Here is a 16471-nt window from a genome sequence, read left to right as displayed (position 1 = left end):
CACCTGATTCTCAAGTGAACATATTCCAAACACTATAATGAAAATAAAATGATTTTTTTTTCTACCTTTGTTGTCTGGTGACTGTTTTTCTGTTCATGCTGGCCCAGTATCCGATTCTGCTGCTATCTGGCCTCTTATCTCCGTTTCCAGGGCTTCCTTTCCATTTATTTCTTTCCTTTCCTTCTTCATTTCTGGTCCTCAGCTTCTGCCTAGTCATCCATGTGCAGTTTTTCTCCTCTCTTCCTTTTCCCTTATCTCATCTCCTTCCTCACTCTTCCCTTCCCTCCATCCATGTCCAGCATTTCTTCTCTCCTCCCCTCCTCTCCCCCCTGCCCTCCGTCCACCCATGTCCAGCGACCCTTCTCTCCCCTTGCCCTGCATGCACCCATACCCAGTGACCCTTTCCCTTGCCCTCCATCCACCCATATCCAGCAGTGACCCTCCTCTCCCCTGCCCTGCATGCACCCATGTCCAGCGACCCTTCTCTCCCCTGCCCTCCATCCACCCATGTCCAGCAGTGACCCTCTCCTGCCCTCCATGATCCACCCATGTCCAACAGTGACCCTCCTCTCCTCTCCCCTACACGCACCAGCAGCTCCCTTCTCTCCCCTGCCACCCCCTCCCGACTTGTTCCGCAAATTCTCCTGCTTCCTCCCTCCCTCCATCCCTCTGGATCTGGTCCCTCACTGACCCTACCTTAGCCATCAAATTCTTTGGGGCAGGCAGTGTTGCCTGCCCGCTGCCATCGCTGACTCTCCTCCGCCGCCCGATCGCGCTTCAAAATGGCCGCCGAGACTTACAGAAGTCTCACGAGGCCGCCTCTGGAAGTCTCGGCGGCCATTTTTAAAGCGCAAACAGGCAGCGGGGGAGAGTCAGCGATAGCAGCGGGCAAGCAACACTGCCTGCCCCGAAGAATTCGAAGGTCAAGGTAGGATCGGTGAGGGACCAGATCCGGAGGGAGGGAGAGCCAGCTCGCCCTTTCCAACAACCGGCTCGCAAGTCCGGGCAAAATTTAACAACCGGATCTTGCGAGCTGGAGCGAGCCGGCTCCAGCACACCACTGCATGTAACTTCCTCAAGTGTCCTCTAATCTTTGTACTTTTGTAACAATTAAAAAAAATCGATTAACTTCTACTTGTTCTGTGCCCTTGCAATTGCTGGACCTATTATGTGGAATAAGCGCCCAGGATATTTGAGACTTAGTGCAAATAGACAACAGTTTAAGAATACTTGAAAACTCATTGTTTTGTGAAAACATTCCTAGAAGGATATCTTCAGACTGGACTCAAGTAGTTCTTCTAAGATATGAACCCAAATTAGTTTTGAGAACTGTGTGGAGAAGTGCTTGACATGATGTATCTTTGTCTCTGTTTTGAATTACGAATCTTTGATTGTTACCCGCTTTGATTTAAAGCAAGATATAAATTTGGAAAACTAAATAAGTGCTTTTGCACCAACTCCAAGCAAAGTATCATGCTATGTGCCTTTTTAACACAAGACCTACTAAAGCAAACACTGCATTAAATTTGCAGCTACCAAGTAGCTAAATCCCATGTTAAGTGCAGTAACTGCAAATTGTACTGCAGTTTAGTAAAGAGTGCATGGTTTAAAACGACAAGTAGGAGCCTATGACCCATATTTTAGAAGCTCTATTCAAGATTTGGACATCTGAAAACCAGCATTTAGACATCCATATTGCATGGACATCCAAATCTCAATTTTAAATAGGTAGGATATCGACGTCTAAAACTGGAGAATGTCCTTATGACAAGGCGATGTGGTCTGAGTATGTTATGAATGAGACTAGAGAACAGCCAAAATTTGAATGTTCAATACCAATTCAGAAGGGAAAGGGATATTTAGGCCTAAAAAGATGGACATTGGTATTTCTATCTGGTATCCAGCGCATCCAGGTTACAGAAAACGTACAGTGAGCAGTACAGTGACCAGTTCTTCACTGATGGGATTAAGCCAGTGGTTCCCAAACCTGGTCCTGGAGGAATCCCAGCCAGTCAGATTTTCAGGATACCCCTGATAAATATTCATAAGAGAGGTTTCTATGCAGTGGAGGTAGTGCATGTAAATCTCTCTCTTGAATATTTATTGTGGGTATCCTGAAAACCTGACTGGCTGGGATTCCTCTAGGACCAGGTTTGGGAACCACTGGATTAAGAGAAGTCACAGAAGTTCTTTTTCTATCCCTGGAGGGCTGTTCCTGCTTGTGAGCATCTTTACACCTTATTTATGTGCTAATAGAAGTGTTTCCAATACATTTCTTTTAAACTTTAATGAAACACCATTTCCACTGAATAAGTCTCCAAGATCAATTTCCATAACCTTGTAAATAACAAAGAGAAGACTCCATCTGCTTTTTGTACAGTTACGCTTTATGACTTTGATAATTAGAATTATTTACTGGTCAATATTTGAAGCACTTTAACTAGGCAGGAGAAGCTTCCTGCCTAACTGATTCAGCAGCGCTTAACCGGATTGTGAGCCTTAACGGCAGTAGCGTAAGATTTCCTCTAGGGGGGCCGTTCTGGAGATGGCACTGGCAGGGCAGGAGTGACTGAGGATCGCTCCTGGCCGAGGTCCACTGGACCACCAGATACCTGGTCACTAGGCCCACAGTGCTGGAGAGGGGTCCTTTGAGGGGGAGGGGGAGGTCTGCTCAAGGGGAGAGCAGTTCCTACTCAGATAAGGGCTGGTAAGATGGATATTCAGCAGCACAAACTGGATAATACCACTGAATATTTCCTCTGTCCTCCTCAAGATTATCCTGATAGTTCAGGGTGGTCCATGGGTGGAGCTAGAGGTTATCTGGATAGAGGTGATATTTAGACTGCTAATCCAATAGCAGTTAAGATGTCAAAAGGTCATCTCTTGTTTTTATTTCCTTGAATCCTGATTAGTTGAGTCTCCAAAAATATATGTAAACCTATTTTGGTTTGTTTTTTTTTAATTTTCAGCACTTGAAATACCACAATTGATCCCCAAGGCAACTATTTATTTAGATTTTGCTCACACCTTTTTCAAAGATGGAGGTACAACTCAGCACTGCTGTTTGGGGGCCCGGATCTGGGGCGCACCAAGAAGCGAGGATTTACAGCATTTGTATGTTATACCATCATTATCAGCAAACAAGTTATCTTAATAGAGTGGTTGGCCCCTCGAGCCCCAACACGCCAGCAATGGAGAATGAGGATGTTGTGGCTACTACGAATGGAGCGTTTGGGCATAATGGACTTTGACACAGAACAAGGGAAACAATTCCAATATCAATGGACACCCTTCTGGAACACATTAACTCCATCAGCACGTAGCTATCTGTTAAACCTGTAAAAAGTATACTGTCAGAACTGGATATCTAATGGACAAGGGGAGGGGTAGGATAGTATTAATGTCTATGTTAGAATTAAGGGAAGGGTGCAGTAGTAAGGGCTAAAGGGGAGAAAAATGAAAATGATTGTTGGTAACATGTTGGTGAAAAGTAAACCACTTAAATTGTACAATGACATGTCGTATATACCATCAATAAAAATGAGTTAAATATAAAAAAAGATACAAAATAATGAGATGAATGACAAAATATTTTCTATGATCCAAGTAATGCAAAGAGACTGCAACAGGCTCTCATCTCTTTGGATAAGAGGAAACTCATCCACTTCAAAAAGACTAGTAAAAGGGCTGAATTCAGTAAATGGCACCCAAAGTTAGGCACCGGAAAGATTTGTGCTAAACTAGTATTTTATACAGGGGGAATCTGCACAATCTGATTTTTTACTCTTTCAAAAAGAACAAAGGCAAGGGGGACACTCAATGAAGCTACATGGAAATACTTTTAAAACAAATTGGAGGAAATATTTTTTCACTCAACAAATAGTTAAGCTCTGGAACTCATTGCCAGAGAATGTAGTAACAGCTGTTAGTGAATCTAGGTTTAAAAACAAAAAAGGTTTGGTCAAGTTCCTGGAGGAAAAAGCTATAGTCTGCTATTAAGACATACATGGGGAAGCCACTTCTTGCCCTGAGATTAATAGCATGGAGTGTTGCTACTATTTGGTTTTCTACCAGGTTAATTGTGACCTGGATTGGCCACAGTTGGAAACAAGAGATTGGGCAAGATGAACCATTGCTCTGACACAATATGGCTATTCTTATGTTCACCTGTATCTGAAAGTGGCTTACAAGCCGCTCATTACCAAGGGCTGAATATTACTCCCATAATATATTACTGTTTTATTAGCCTTTGAAAGTGAATCGGATTTATTAGTTTGATATATCACAATATATTTTCGTATCTAAGTGGTTTACAATTTAAAAAAATATATATATCATACAAAATATAATACTATACAAATTTCAGATTACAGTCACAAATACTTCTTTAAATTTTTAACCACACACAAATGTATAAGTAAAAAAATTCAGAAATTGCCTGGTAGTCACAAAGTTTATAATCAACTGTAATATAGCTGAAACAGTAAAGTCTTTAAAAGTTTACAAAAGGCATAAGACGACAAGTCACAAAAGCTATTCTGCCAAAAATTCCATAAATGGGTCCAACATATGAAAAGACACATTCGAAGTCGACAACAACCTAACAGTTGTCAAACCAAGTAGTTGAAGAAGCTCTTTTTGTTTGCTAAGTATAGGCTTCAATTGTCACAACATACGTAAATAGCAAAAGCATGATTTTACCGCATGACTAATTTGTAATTTAAAAGTTAATTCACTGTCACATCGAACGCCTAAAGTAACTTTGTCTTGAAAAACAGATATAGAATGACCACAAATTTGCCTGTTTGCCAATCTCTGATCAGCCTTTTTCGAATCACAGATTGGAGAATCCTGAGACACAAAATTGTCCTCGACTATGAAAGAATGCCACAGAAGAGTCTCTTTACATATTTTTTGTTTTCAAATTGGCAAATAAAAGAGGTTATTGGACAAGTAACTCGGGGGCCCTTTTAGTAAGGCGCATCGGTGCCTACACGTGTCCGTGTCCCAAATTGGAACTACCGCTCATCTGCCATGCGCCCTGGGTGGTAAGTCCATTTTTGATGCACGCCCAAAACATGCGGTAGAAAATATTTTCTAGCGCGTGGCATTTATCCAGTGGTAATCAGAAGTTTACATGCGCTGGCCGCTTACCGCCCGGTTAGCACGTGAGACCTTACCACTAAGTCAGTGGGTGGCGGCAGGGGCGTAGCTGCTATGGGGCCACAGGTGACCCTTTCAACCCCCCTCCCGCCGTCTGCTACCTTTGCTAGCCGGGGACCCCAACCCCTGCCAGCCAAAGTCTTCTTCCTTCGTTTGGTTTCTTCTGACTGAGTCTGACGTCCTGTCAGACTCACAGAAACAGAACAAAGCCCTGCAGATCGCAGTCAGAAACCAAACGAAGGAAGAAGGCTTCGGCTGGCGGGGGTTGGGGTCCCCCGCCAGCAAAGGTAGGTGACAGCAGGCGGGGGGGGGGGGGGTCAAGAGGGTCATTGGCAGGGGGGGAGGTCAGAGTTGTTGGAGGTGTCGGCAATGGCGGGCGGGCGGAGTCAGTGTCGGCGGCGCCAGGGGGGGCTAAAATGTGCCCCCTCACCTCGGCTCTGGACCCCCCTACCATTGAAGTCTGGCTACGCCCCTGGGTGGCAGTAAGGTCTCAGGCCAAAAATAGACGCATGTTGGTTTTAATTTTGCCACTCGTCCATTTTCAGCCACAAAAAAAAGCCTTTTTTCCAGGCGTGCTGAAAAATTTACCTGTGCACATCCAAAACACAAGCCTACACCAGTGCAGGCCACTTTTAGGCATACCTTAGTAAAAGGGAACAACTGTCTCTCAGGATAAGCCCAGTGCTTACTTCTGGCTGCCAGCTGGCACCTGTGGCCTTCAGTGAAAGACATCTTGACACTGATGAAGTAGGACAGGTGGCTGGCTCGGCGGAATGTGCCACATTTGATTGATAAAGTGATCTAAGTGTCACAGGCTTGCAGGCTACCATTAGCATTCAACTCTGCGGAAAAGAGCTCGAGACTGTCTTATACCTCAAGCAACTATAAATGGGTGGACAGCTCCAAACAATCAACATTTACAATTTTCAATACTTTGGGCCACTTTTGAAAACCAGAAAACTAACAGAAAAAAAAAAAGGATTGGTCACATAAATCCCCCTTTAATGCTACTGCAGGGTATTAATGCTTTGGAAACACTAAAATGTAACCTTTCATCTCTTTTTATTGGGTTCTAGTTGTTAAAATTGATAAATGATATTTCAGAATAAAGCTGCAAGGAAAGATTAGCTATTATGCTCCACCTGGCACAAGGTACTTCTGGATTATAACAACAATTGAAGAACTCAGACAGGACAGAGGAAACTCGGTGCACTTTAATATCACATGACAAATGGACACAGATGCACAGGATGGCAGGAGGAAATCCCACTTGGAAATATCTGTAAGAGAGAGATTTTTCACAGCAGCTACATGACCTGTGAAGCTCAAGAAAGCTACAGATTCCCAAAAGGGGTTGTAGATTTGATGTCCTGCCTTTCTGTGGTACAACCACAGTGGTTTACATTTATTAGATGTAGGCAGGGTCGCCGACAGACTGAGCCGGGCCCGGGGCAAGGGCGCCACCAGCCACCCTCCCCCCCCAAGGATCGCCTCCTCCCCAATCGCTACTGTTGTCATCTCCGCCCCCCCCCCCCATCACTACTGCTTTCGCCTCCCTCTCCTGCTGCTCCCAGGCCACCCACACCACAGTCCCCAGTCTCCACCTACCTACCCTCAGCTCCCTTCTGTCTGCCTTCCGACCACCTTCATTTAAAAAAAAAAAAAATATCTTGAAATCAGCAGCGTAGCTTCTTCTGTGTGAAAGCAGCAGATCACCTTGGGCATGCCTTCCCTCACTGTGTCCCACCCTCCTCTGATGTAACTTCCTATTTCCGTGAGGGCGGGACACAGAGAAGGCCTGCCTGAGGCAATCTGCTGCTTTCACACAGAAGGCGCTGCGCTGCCAATTTCGAGATTTTTTTTTTTAATGAAGGTGGTCAGATGGCAGACAGAAGTGAGCTGAGGGTAGGTAGGTGGAGACTGGGCTGCGGCGCGGGCGGCCTGGAAGTAGGAGAGGGCTTGAAACCCTGGCACCGGGCCCTCCTTGGAGTCCCAGGCCCGGAGAATTTTGCTGCCCTGCCCCCCCCCCCCCCCGGCGGCCCTGGATGCAGGTACCTTCTCTGTACTTAGCGGGCTCCAATATAACGGCCCCTTTTATTAAGCCACGTAGGCGCCTACGCGTGCCAAATTGGAGTTGCCACCCAGTTACCACATGGCTTTTGCGGTAATTTCAACTTTGGCGTGCATCTGCTACATGCGTCTGAAAAATATTTTTTATTTTCTGGCACGTGTAACGGACGTGCACCACATGCCATTTGATGCACGTAGATCATTACCACCCAGATTCTTTACCGCTAGGTCTACGGCTGGTGGTAAGGTCTCAGACCCAAAATGAACGCGCGGCAATTTTGATTTTGCCGCACATCCATTTTCGGCAAAAAAGGCCTTTTTTACAGGCAGCTAAAAAATGCATTGCCGCGCGCCCCAAACCTGCGCCTACACTGCCAGAAGCCATTTTTCAGTGCACCTTTGTAAAAGGAACCCTTAGTTTCTGTACCTGAGGCAATGGAGGGTTAGGTGAATTGCCCAGAGTCACAAGGAGCCACATTACATCACATCAAGAGCTTCAGTTCCGCAATAACCTGATCAGTTCCATGCAGTTAACATTGTTAAGAAGAAAACCGGAACAACAATCTGGGAATTTACAAAACCTAAAAGCAATACCTCAGATAAAATCATTTCACGTATTTTTAAAAATAAAACCATCTTCAGTTTACTGGAGGACCACAAATGTGAATTTCATGTTGTGGCTTGGTACGGAATTGAAGCTGAAAGTTAAGATATTTAACCAACTTAACTGTAGGAAATAACAGAGATATTTGCCCCCTCAAAAGTTGTCCTTTTAAATACAAAGAAAATCCCACCCAATGAAACAGGAATATTTCTTTGTAGAATTTGATAAACCAGTGCACACAACTTAAAATGACACCTTGCTATAACTGGGAGCCAATTTAACTCATAATAATGAGTAATAGACAGATACATCCAATCTTAAAGAAAAATAATCACTCTTATAGTTAAATTCTGCATTGTTTGCAACCTCTTCTGCAGAGTATTGATGCATCTCACGTATACCACATTACAATAATCTAATTTCGATAATCAATTCAGATCAATTTTTGTATACCGTTAATATCCCCTTTCCAGGGTCCAATGCGGTTTACATTATAGGGAGACAAAAGCCAATAATGGTAGCGTGAAGTATGAGAGCAATTAGAGACCACTGGTGTAATGCAGGAGACCAAAAACATTACAGGAAAGGATAATGGATGACACTAGGCAGTAGAAGTCAATGCATTGCTATGAAGCAGTATTTGGAAAGAGAAAGCAGTGATTGTACTATAAGTCTAAAAGATAAGTCTAAAATATTTTACTACCTTATTAATTAGATTAATCATCATCAATTTACTATTCACTTCTATTCCTAAAATCCTGGAAGAAAATTCACATTTAAACTGCATCTTATTGATAAAAATTTTTTCTTTACTCTCAATCTCTTTTTGAGAGCCTAGCCAAAGGTATTTTGTCTTCTCCTGATTAAGTTTCAATCAGAATTCCTTTGCCCAAATTTCAATAATAATATGGACGCATTTTTGAATTTCACTCAAAATATCCACAGTAGGAACTGAATCCAGTTCCCCAGGTTCTCAGCCCACTGCACTAAGCTTAGGATACACCTCATCCAAACGACTCTGACAGCATCTATGCCAATTAGTTTTCTACGGTACAGTGAAAACCAACAGACATTTCAGAAACAGCCCAACTGTTTGCATGTTAAGAACATGAAATAAATATACATAGCACAAAAGGTTATGCAAATTAGTGAACTATTATATACTTAAGTCAATCAGAAATGTAAACTTCCTGTTTCATCAGAGGCAGGTCACAGTAAAGGGAAAAGGATGGTACCAGCAGCAGGGTAGACTATGAGAATTGCTGCCACTTTTTGGAAAAATAAACGTGAGGAAAAGGGTTGAGGAGGGAAGGGGGAGATGCCAGACAGTGGCTGGGTGGGGGCGGCATCTCATCCTTGCCTCAGGTGGTAGATTGCCTTGGCCTGCCCCTGAATCGCACATTATTTTAAAAAAAAATTGGGGAGGGGCATGGAAGCATTATCAAACATTAGCATCGCACTAACTGGATAAAGCAGACTTAACATGGAAGTACTTACTGCCGAATTCTATATAATGCACCTAGAGATCCACGCTGAAATCCAGGCGTATTCTGTAGCAATGCGTGTAACTTAATTGGCTTAACAAGCCCATATTTAATAGCACTTAAGCAATAACGAGCATTAATTGGCAATAGTTAGAATTTAGTGCATAACTCACCAAACAGATTCTGTAATGAACTGCGCCTAAATCCTAAAGTGTGCAGTTCAAAGGGGGCATGGTTATGGGCAGGGAAATGGGCATTTCATGGGCATTCCAAAACTTACATGTGCTGTTATAGAATTTGGCCCAGTGTGTGTAAATCTATGTGCAGGGATTTACGCCACATTTTCGTTGGTGTAAATGGATGCACAAAGTTTTAAGCATTGGGATATCAACTAAGCGTATTCTATATACTGTGCCTAAATTTAAGCGTCGTTTATAGAATCCACTTGGGCGTAAATGTTTACTGCATGGATATTTTAGGTGCCCTATATAGAACCTGGCTCTTAGTGCCTCCTAAATAGGTGGTGGTAAGTTTTCCCAGGTAAATATTTTGCAAGTTCCACATACTAATGGAAAAATTAACATGCGACCTGCCAAAATAAATTTTTCAGAAATCCCTAACTACTGACACATTAAATCTGGGCTTAGCACATGGGAAACTCCTGCATTAAAATGTGTTACACCTAGATTTAACACGTGTTAGTAAAAGGGCCCCTTGTTGTCTTCATCATCATGTCATTGGCAGAGGCGTAGCCAGACCTCACAGTGGGAGGGGGCCAAAGTCCGAGGTTGGGGGCACATTTTGAGTTCCGCCCTGCACCCCCACCACCTCGCCACATCTCCCCTCATCGCCTCGTCGCTCCCCCTGCAAATACAAATACCTTTGCTGGCAGGGGTCCCCAAACCCCACTAGCTGAAGCTTTCTTCAGCGCAGTTCTCTGGCGCAGCTGCGTTCGCTGCCCTGCTCTTCTTTCTTCTTGGAGCATCAGCATGCACAGGAGGAGCAAGAAGAAAGAAGAGCAGGGCAGAGAACTCCGCTGCGCCTGAGACCAGCGCTAAAGAAGGCTTCAGCTGGTGGGGGTTGGGGACCCCTGCCAGCCAAACCAGGGGCCCGGATGAAATTTGCAGGGGCCCAGGCCCCCTGTAGCTATGCCCCTGGTCATTGGACAATACACACAATAAGCCAGAAGTTCTGGAGGTCTAAACAGAGCACATTAATGGCATTGACATGTAAGGCATAAGGTCTGTTGCACAAAATGGACTCTACAATAAACAACATATACTAACAGTGTTAGCGCTTGATTGTTAGTAAGTTCCCTTCTTCATCTTTATTTCATTATGATACCGTTAGACCAGGTTTTGAATTCTCTTGTATATTGCATTTGTGCCACTCTCCAGGTTTGTTTCTTGGACCAGCAAAAAAACCCCAGAAGAATAGCTCAGCGGGTAAAGGAGTCTAGGAACCCAAGTAACCAGACTTGAAATTCCAATGATGTTCCATATACCCTTGGAAAAGTCACTTCACCCTCCATTGACTCATTCACTAAGCTGCATTAACATGCTAATTTGAGGCCACATTGAGACTAATGGGGCCTAGGTTAACATGCAAATGAGGCTATTAGACTAAGTCCTCTGGGGACTTTGTGTGTAATTCACCTTCAGTTGTCAAGGAAAAGATGTCAATTAAGCATATATAGTTATAGTAATTAATTACAATTTTTCATTTTTAATTTATTGAAGGCCTGATTTAGTAAAACTTTCCCTATTCCGGGAATAATTTTTTAAAAACCAACCCCACAAGGCCAAAAGTATATTCTTAATAGCAAATTGGTTGACATATAATGTAACAAAAATACTTTTCTTATAAGTGGAGGAAAAAGCCTCAGAATTGTGTCAAGAGCTGAATTTCTGCTCTAACAGGAAAGGGTATTCACCTAATTGGTGGGACCAAGATAAGTTTTTTGGTTTTCAGTTAAAATCTTTGGGGCCCTTTTACTGACGCGCATAGGTCATTACCCTTACTGTGTTTTGGAGTTTTGGAGGCCGTATCTTGCTAAGGATGTAAAAAGAATTGAAACGGTGCAAAGAGAAGCTACGAGGATGGTATGGGATTTGCGTTACAAGACGTATGAGGAGAGACTTGCGGACCTGAACATGTATACCCTGGAGGAAAGAAGAAACAGGGGTGATATGATACAGACGTTCAAATATTTGAAAGGTATTAATCCGCAAACAAACCTTTTCTGGAGATGGGAAGGCAGTAGAACGAGAGGGCATGAAATGAGATTGAAGGGGGGCAGACTCAAGAAGAATGTCAGGAAGTATTTTTTCACGGAGAGGGTGGTGGATGCTTGGAATGCCCTCCCGCGGGAGGTGGTGGAGATGAAAACAGTAACGGAATTCAAACATGCGTGGGATAAACATAAAGGAATCCTGTGCAGAAGGAAGGGATCCTCAGGAGCTTAGCCTAGAATGGGTGGCAGAGCTGGTGGTTGGGAGGTGGGGCTAGTGCTGGGCAGACTTATATGGTCTGTGCTGGGGCTGGTGATTGGGAGGCAGGACTAGTGCTGGGCAGACTTATACGGTCTGTGCCGGGGCTGGTGGTTGGGCGGTGGGGATAGTGCTGGGCAGACTTATACGGTCTGTGCCAGAGTCGGTGGTGGGAGGCAGGGATAGTGCTGGGCAGACTTATACGGTCTGTGCCAGAGTCGGTGGTGGGAGGCAGGGATAGTGCTGGGCAGACTTATACGGTCTGTGCCAGAGCTGGTGGTGGAAGGCGGGACTGGTAGTTGGGAGACGGGGATAGTGCTGGGCAGACTTATAGGGTCTGTGCCAGAGCTGGTGGTTGAGAGGTGGGGATAGGGCTGGCCAGACTTATACGGTCTGTGCACTGAAGAGGACAATACAAATAAAAAAGTAGCACATATGAATTTATCTTCTTGGGCAGACTGGATGGACCGTGCACGTCTTTTTCGGCCGTGATCATCTACTATGTGTGAGACTTTACTGCTAGGTCAATGGAGGTCTCAGACAAAACTTGGACGTGTGACAATTTTCATTTTGCCGCACATCATTTTTGGTAAAAAAAAAATTTTTTAAGGCATTTTTTGCAGGTGCGCTGAAAAATGATTCTGCGTGCGCCCAAAACACATGTCTACACTACCACAGGCCATTTTTTAGCGCACCTTAGTAAAATGACTCCTTTCTTTAAAAGTGCATAAAAGTATTAAAATTCATTGTACCATACTATGTGTCTAGCCAATGAGGTGAATACCTTTTTCAGGGGTCCTTTTACTAAGGTGCGCTGAAAAATGGCTTGTGGTAGTGTAGGTGTGGGTTTTGGACACACGCTGATCCATTTTTCAGCGCACCTGTAAAAAAAAATGCCTTTTTAATTTTTGCCGAAAATGGACGTGTAGCAAAATCAAAATTGCCACGCGTGCATTTTGGGTCTGCGACCTTACCACCAGCCATTGATCTAGCAGTAAAGTCTCACACATATCAGACGTGTGCCAAAAATGAAATTACCGCAAGAGCCACATGGTAGCCAGGTGGTTAATTCCATTTTGGCACGCGTAGACACTTACACGGCTTAGTATCAGGGCCCCTCAGTCATTACAGCAGAAACGGAGCTCTCGACGGGATTCTTAGGCTTTTTCTTCCACTTATAAGAAAGTATTTTTGCTACATTCTATGTCAACTAATTTATTGTTAAGAATATACTTTGCCTTGTGGGGTTTTTTTTGTTTGTGATTATCAGGCACTCCACTACCCTATATTTATTGAATTATTTTATAAAATCCAAATATACCCCCACCTTGGATTAGGTGTAACATTTTGTGGAAACTTTTTATACAGCTATGTAGGCTGCTTTTTTAAAAATAGGCACGACATATGACCTTATGTGCTACTACCAGGGCCAGCTTTACGGCAGGTCAAGCAGAGTAATTACTTGAGGTGCCACAAGGGGCACCACCCAAAGCCCTGAGTATGTATGAGCAGACAAAGAATGTTGCATGGCCTCCTGCCAACTCAACTTGCCCCTCTATTCATTCCAAGCATGTAAACACAGAGTGCCACATTTCCCCCAACCCATTCATACAACCCCCACCCTCCCTCCCTGACACACCGACTCCAGAGCCAACCTTTGCCTTTCCTGCCTAGGGCCCAGATGCTCAAAAGTAAAAGTGGGAGGTAGAGGCCAGTAGCGCCGTACTAGCGCCTGCATTTACCTGCGCAGAATGTTCAGAGGGGTCTAGCACAGAAAACGAGTGTGCCAGGCACTAGCACAGATAGCATGAGTCAAGCTCATGTTCATGAGGCCATTTTGTATTCCTCCTCAATGCTTAGAAAAGAGCACCTGAAACAAAACTGCCTTACCACTAAAAAAAAAAAAAACAACGTCAGGTTGGAGCAGGAGTGAGGGTGTTGGAAAAAAGGATTTCTCATGATTCTCATGATTTTTTTCTGCAAAATCTGCCAGTTTTGATTGTTTTTGGAAGCAGAAGGAAGCCCGTGCAAGCCCTTAAGCGCTGGTCATGAGAAACAGCAGACCCCCAAGTGAAAGCATGCACTGGGTCTGTTTCCTGCATCTAAATACAAATGTCCAAGCAAAAGAAAAATGTTTTTTTAATTTAGGTCGCAGAAAACAGGTACCGATGTGTGCTTCACGTTGGGGTTTTACCAGGCATATACGCACAGGAGCCAAGTTTATCGCGGAACTCTTCTGTGCATGCGTCAAATGCAATCCTCCTGCCGAACTCCTTAATGCTCAACGCTATGAGCATGCCAATACTTGCATTTCATTAGAATTGAGCATTAAGGCATTCTTCTGCGTTGTTCCGGTGGTATTTTTACTGCGCTATTCGGAATAGCGTCAAAGTTTTGAGCATCAGGGTCTAGGTATCTAGTTATGAAATTATCCTCTAGAGCAGTGATTCACAAACCTGTCCTGGGGGTATCCCAGCCAGTCTGACAGTACTACCACTAGGGTCAAGCTAACGAATAAGTAGTCAGCCAGCATCATTTTGAACCCAGTGCTCCATGGGGCAGGAGTTACTCTGGATCACTTCTGCTCTAGCAGTTGACACCAGGTAAATCCCTGATAGGTGCAGGGGTGTCTTGGAGGAGGATCCACCCCTTGGAGGAGGATCCAGGGTGTCTTTGGTATGTGGGGATCTTCTAATTAAAAAAAAAAAGACATCTGCAATTTTTCAATATGTGCATCATACTGAAAGATTGTTACAAGCCACAGAAGAATTTAAGAAAAATTATAATAAGAAAAATATTTAAACAGGAGAAAAACCTCTGCCTCCACTAGTATATCACATTTTCCAGAAACTTATTCCATCACCGCATGAAATTTATCATGGAATTATTCTACCACAAATTGAATCAACTCTAACAGTTTGAACAGTGAAAGATGAAAACAGATGAAATATTTATCTACAAAGTTCAGGGAAATCAAAAGCATGCATACACTGCAAAGCAAAATGACCTATATTAGCCAGGCGCTTCTACACATTATCAAAGCACTAACCTTGATTATACTGGCTCTAACTAAAGCTTGTGTGTGCCCTTCAAAAAAGACTTCACGAAAGAACTTTCAGTCATTTTGCACTTATTGTAGCTCAAACACAGTCAAACCAAACTTCTATCTACTAATACTGGCTGGCTCAGGGTTGCACAGGACCTTAAAGGATGAGGTCACTCAGTAGTTCCCAGTCTCCACATCTGCTGGTAGGAGGTCATATACCCAGTTGTCGAGAATGGTCTAGAGAGACTCAAGGAAAGAAAATTAGCAGGTAAGATCTAATTTCTCCTTGTGCTCCCAGAACACCTCAACATACAGAATGGATACATTTTTGTCTTTCCAATAAGGTGGCGAAGGCAAAACTTATACATTTAAGGGGGGGGGGGGGGGGAGGGATTTTAAAACCACAAGACTGTCCAAGTTACCTCATGCAGTTATACCTCCTGAACACCACTTTGGGTGAATCTCTTCATAAAAATGGTTAATAAATCCCAATAAATAAACAATAAACAAAAGAAAATGTTCTGAATAATTTAAAGGAACACCATCAGTGCAAGTATAAATGGAAAGAAGTTGTATGGTTGCACACTATGGACTAAATTCTATAAATGATGCCTAAAAATTGTCACCAACAAAAATAGTGCTTAGCACCGGGAACCACGACTACTTTTAAGTGCGATAATTTCACCAATAAAACCCTGGTGTAAATCCCTGTGACTAAATTAGGCATGAATCCCCCAAATTCTATAACAATGCATATAAATTAAAGGAATGCCCCTGGTCTGCTTATGGCCGCACACCCTTTCTGGACCCGTGTGTAAAATATAAGTGTAGACCCCATGCCTAAATTAGGTGCATAAATGTTAAAGCCAATTAGCATCAATAATTGCTTGTTACAATTCCAATTATCAGTGCTAATTGGCTCATTCAATTATATTGCATGCATAAATTGGGCATCTGCCCAAACCTGAATGCAATTTAAAGCGCAATTTCTAGAATTTGGGGGTGTGGCAGCAAAACAATAACCCCTGTAATTCTATAATGTTGTGAGCCCAACCCTCAAACATATACTGCCTTATTATGTATGATGTGCAGACTATATAGTGAAAAATAAAGCTATATATTGCTTTTATGTTCTTAAGGAATTAAGCATAGAACTGCATTTTGCTGAATAGTTGATAGAAATTTATCTCTATGTTTACTAAGCCACATAGCAATGCCGACAGAGCATTAGCAGCTTAGTAAACGGGGGGGGGGGGGGGGGGGTAGTATGGCCATAGCAGCCAGCTCTGTAGGTGCCAATGGCCGCAAAACATCCACAATACTGAGCAAGCCCGTTCATTGTGTCCAAGGAGGGGTCATTTGTTTGGGACCTCAATCATTTTGAAATGGTTGTGGAAGGAGGTGAAGTCAGAGAACAGGATACTGGAGAAGAAGATGACCAATATCTGCGCAACACATGCTCTCATCACGTCATTAGACCAATACCCAAATCTTAATAAGCTTTCTCTGTAGGACTTTTCTTTCATACGTCATTTCCACTGAATAACTTTCTATACTGCCTTTGCTGACTTGCAGACCAAAGTGGTTTACAATCTAAAAATTACAATGTAACAGA

This window comes from Microcaecilia unicolor, chromosome 8 (genome assembly GCF_901765095.1).
Source record: "Microcaecilia unicolor chromosome 8, aMicUni1.1, whole genome shotgun sequence".
Classification (NCBI taxonomy): domain Eukaryota; kingdom Metazoa; phylum Chordata; class Amphibia; order Gymnophiona; family Siphonopidae; genus Microcaecilia; species Microcaecilia unicolor.
Note: the sequence above shows the minus strand (reverse complement) of the source record.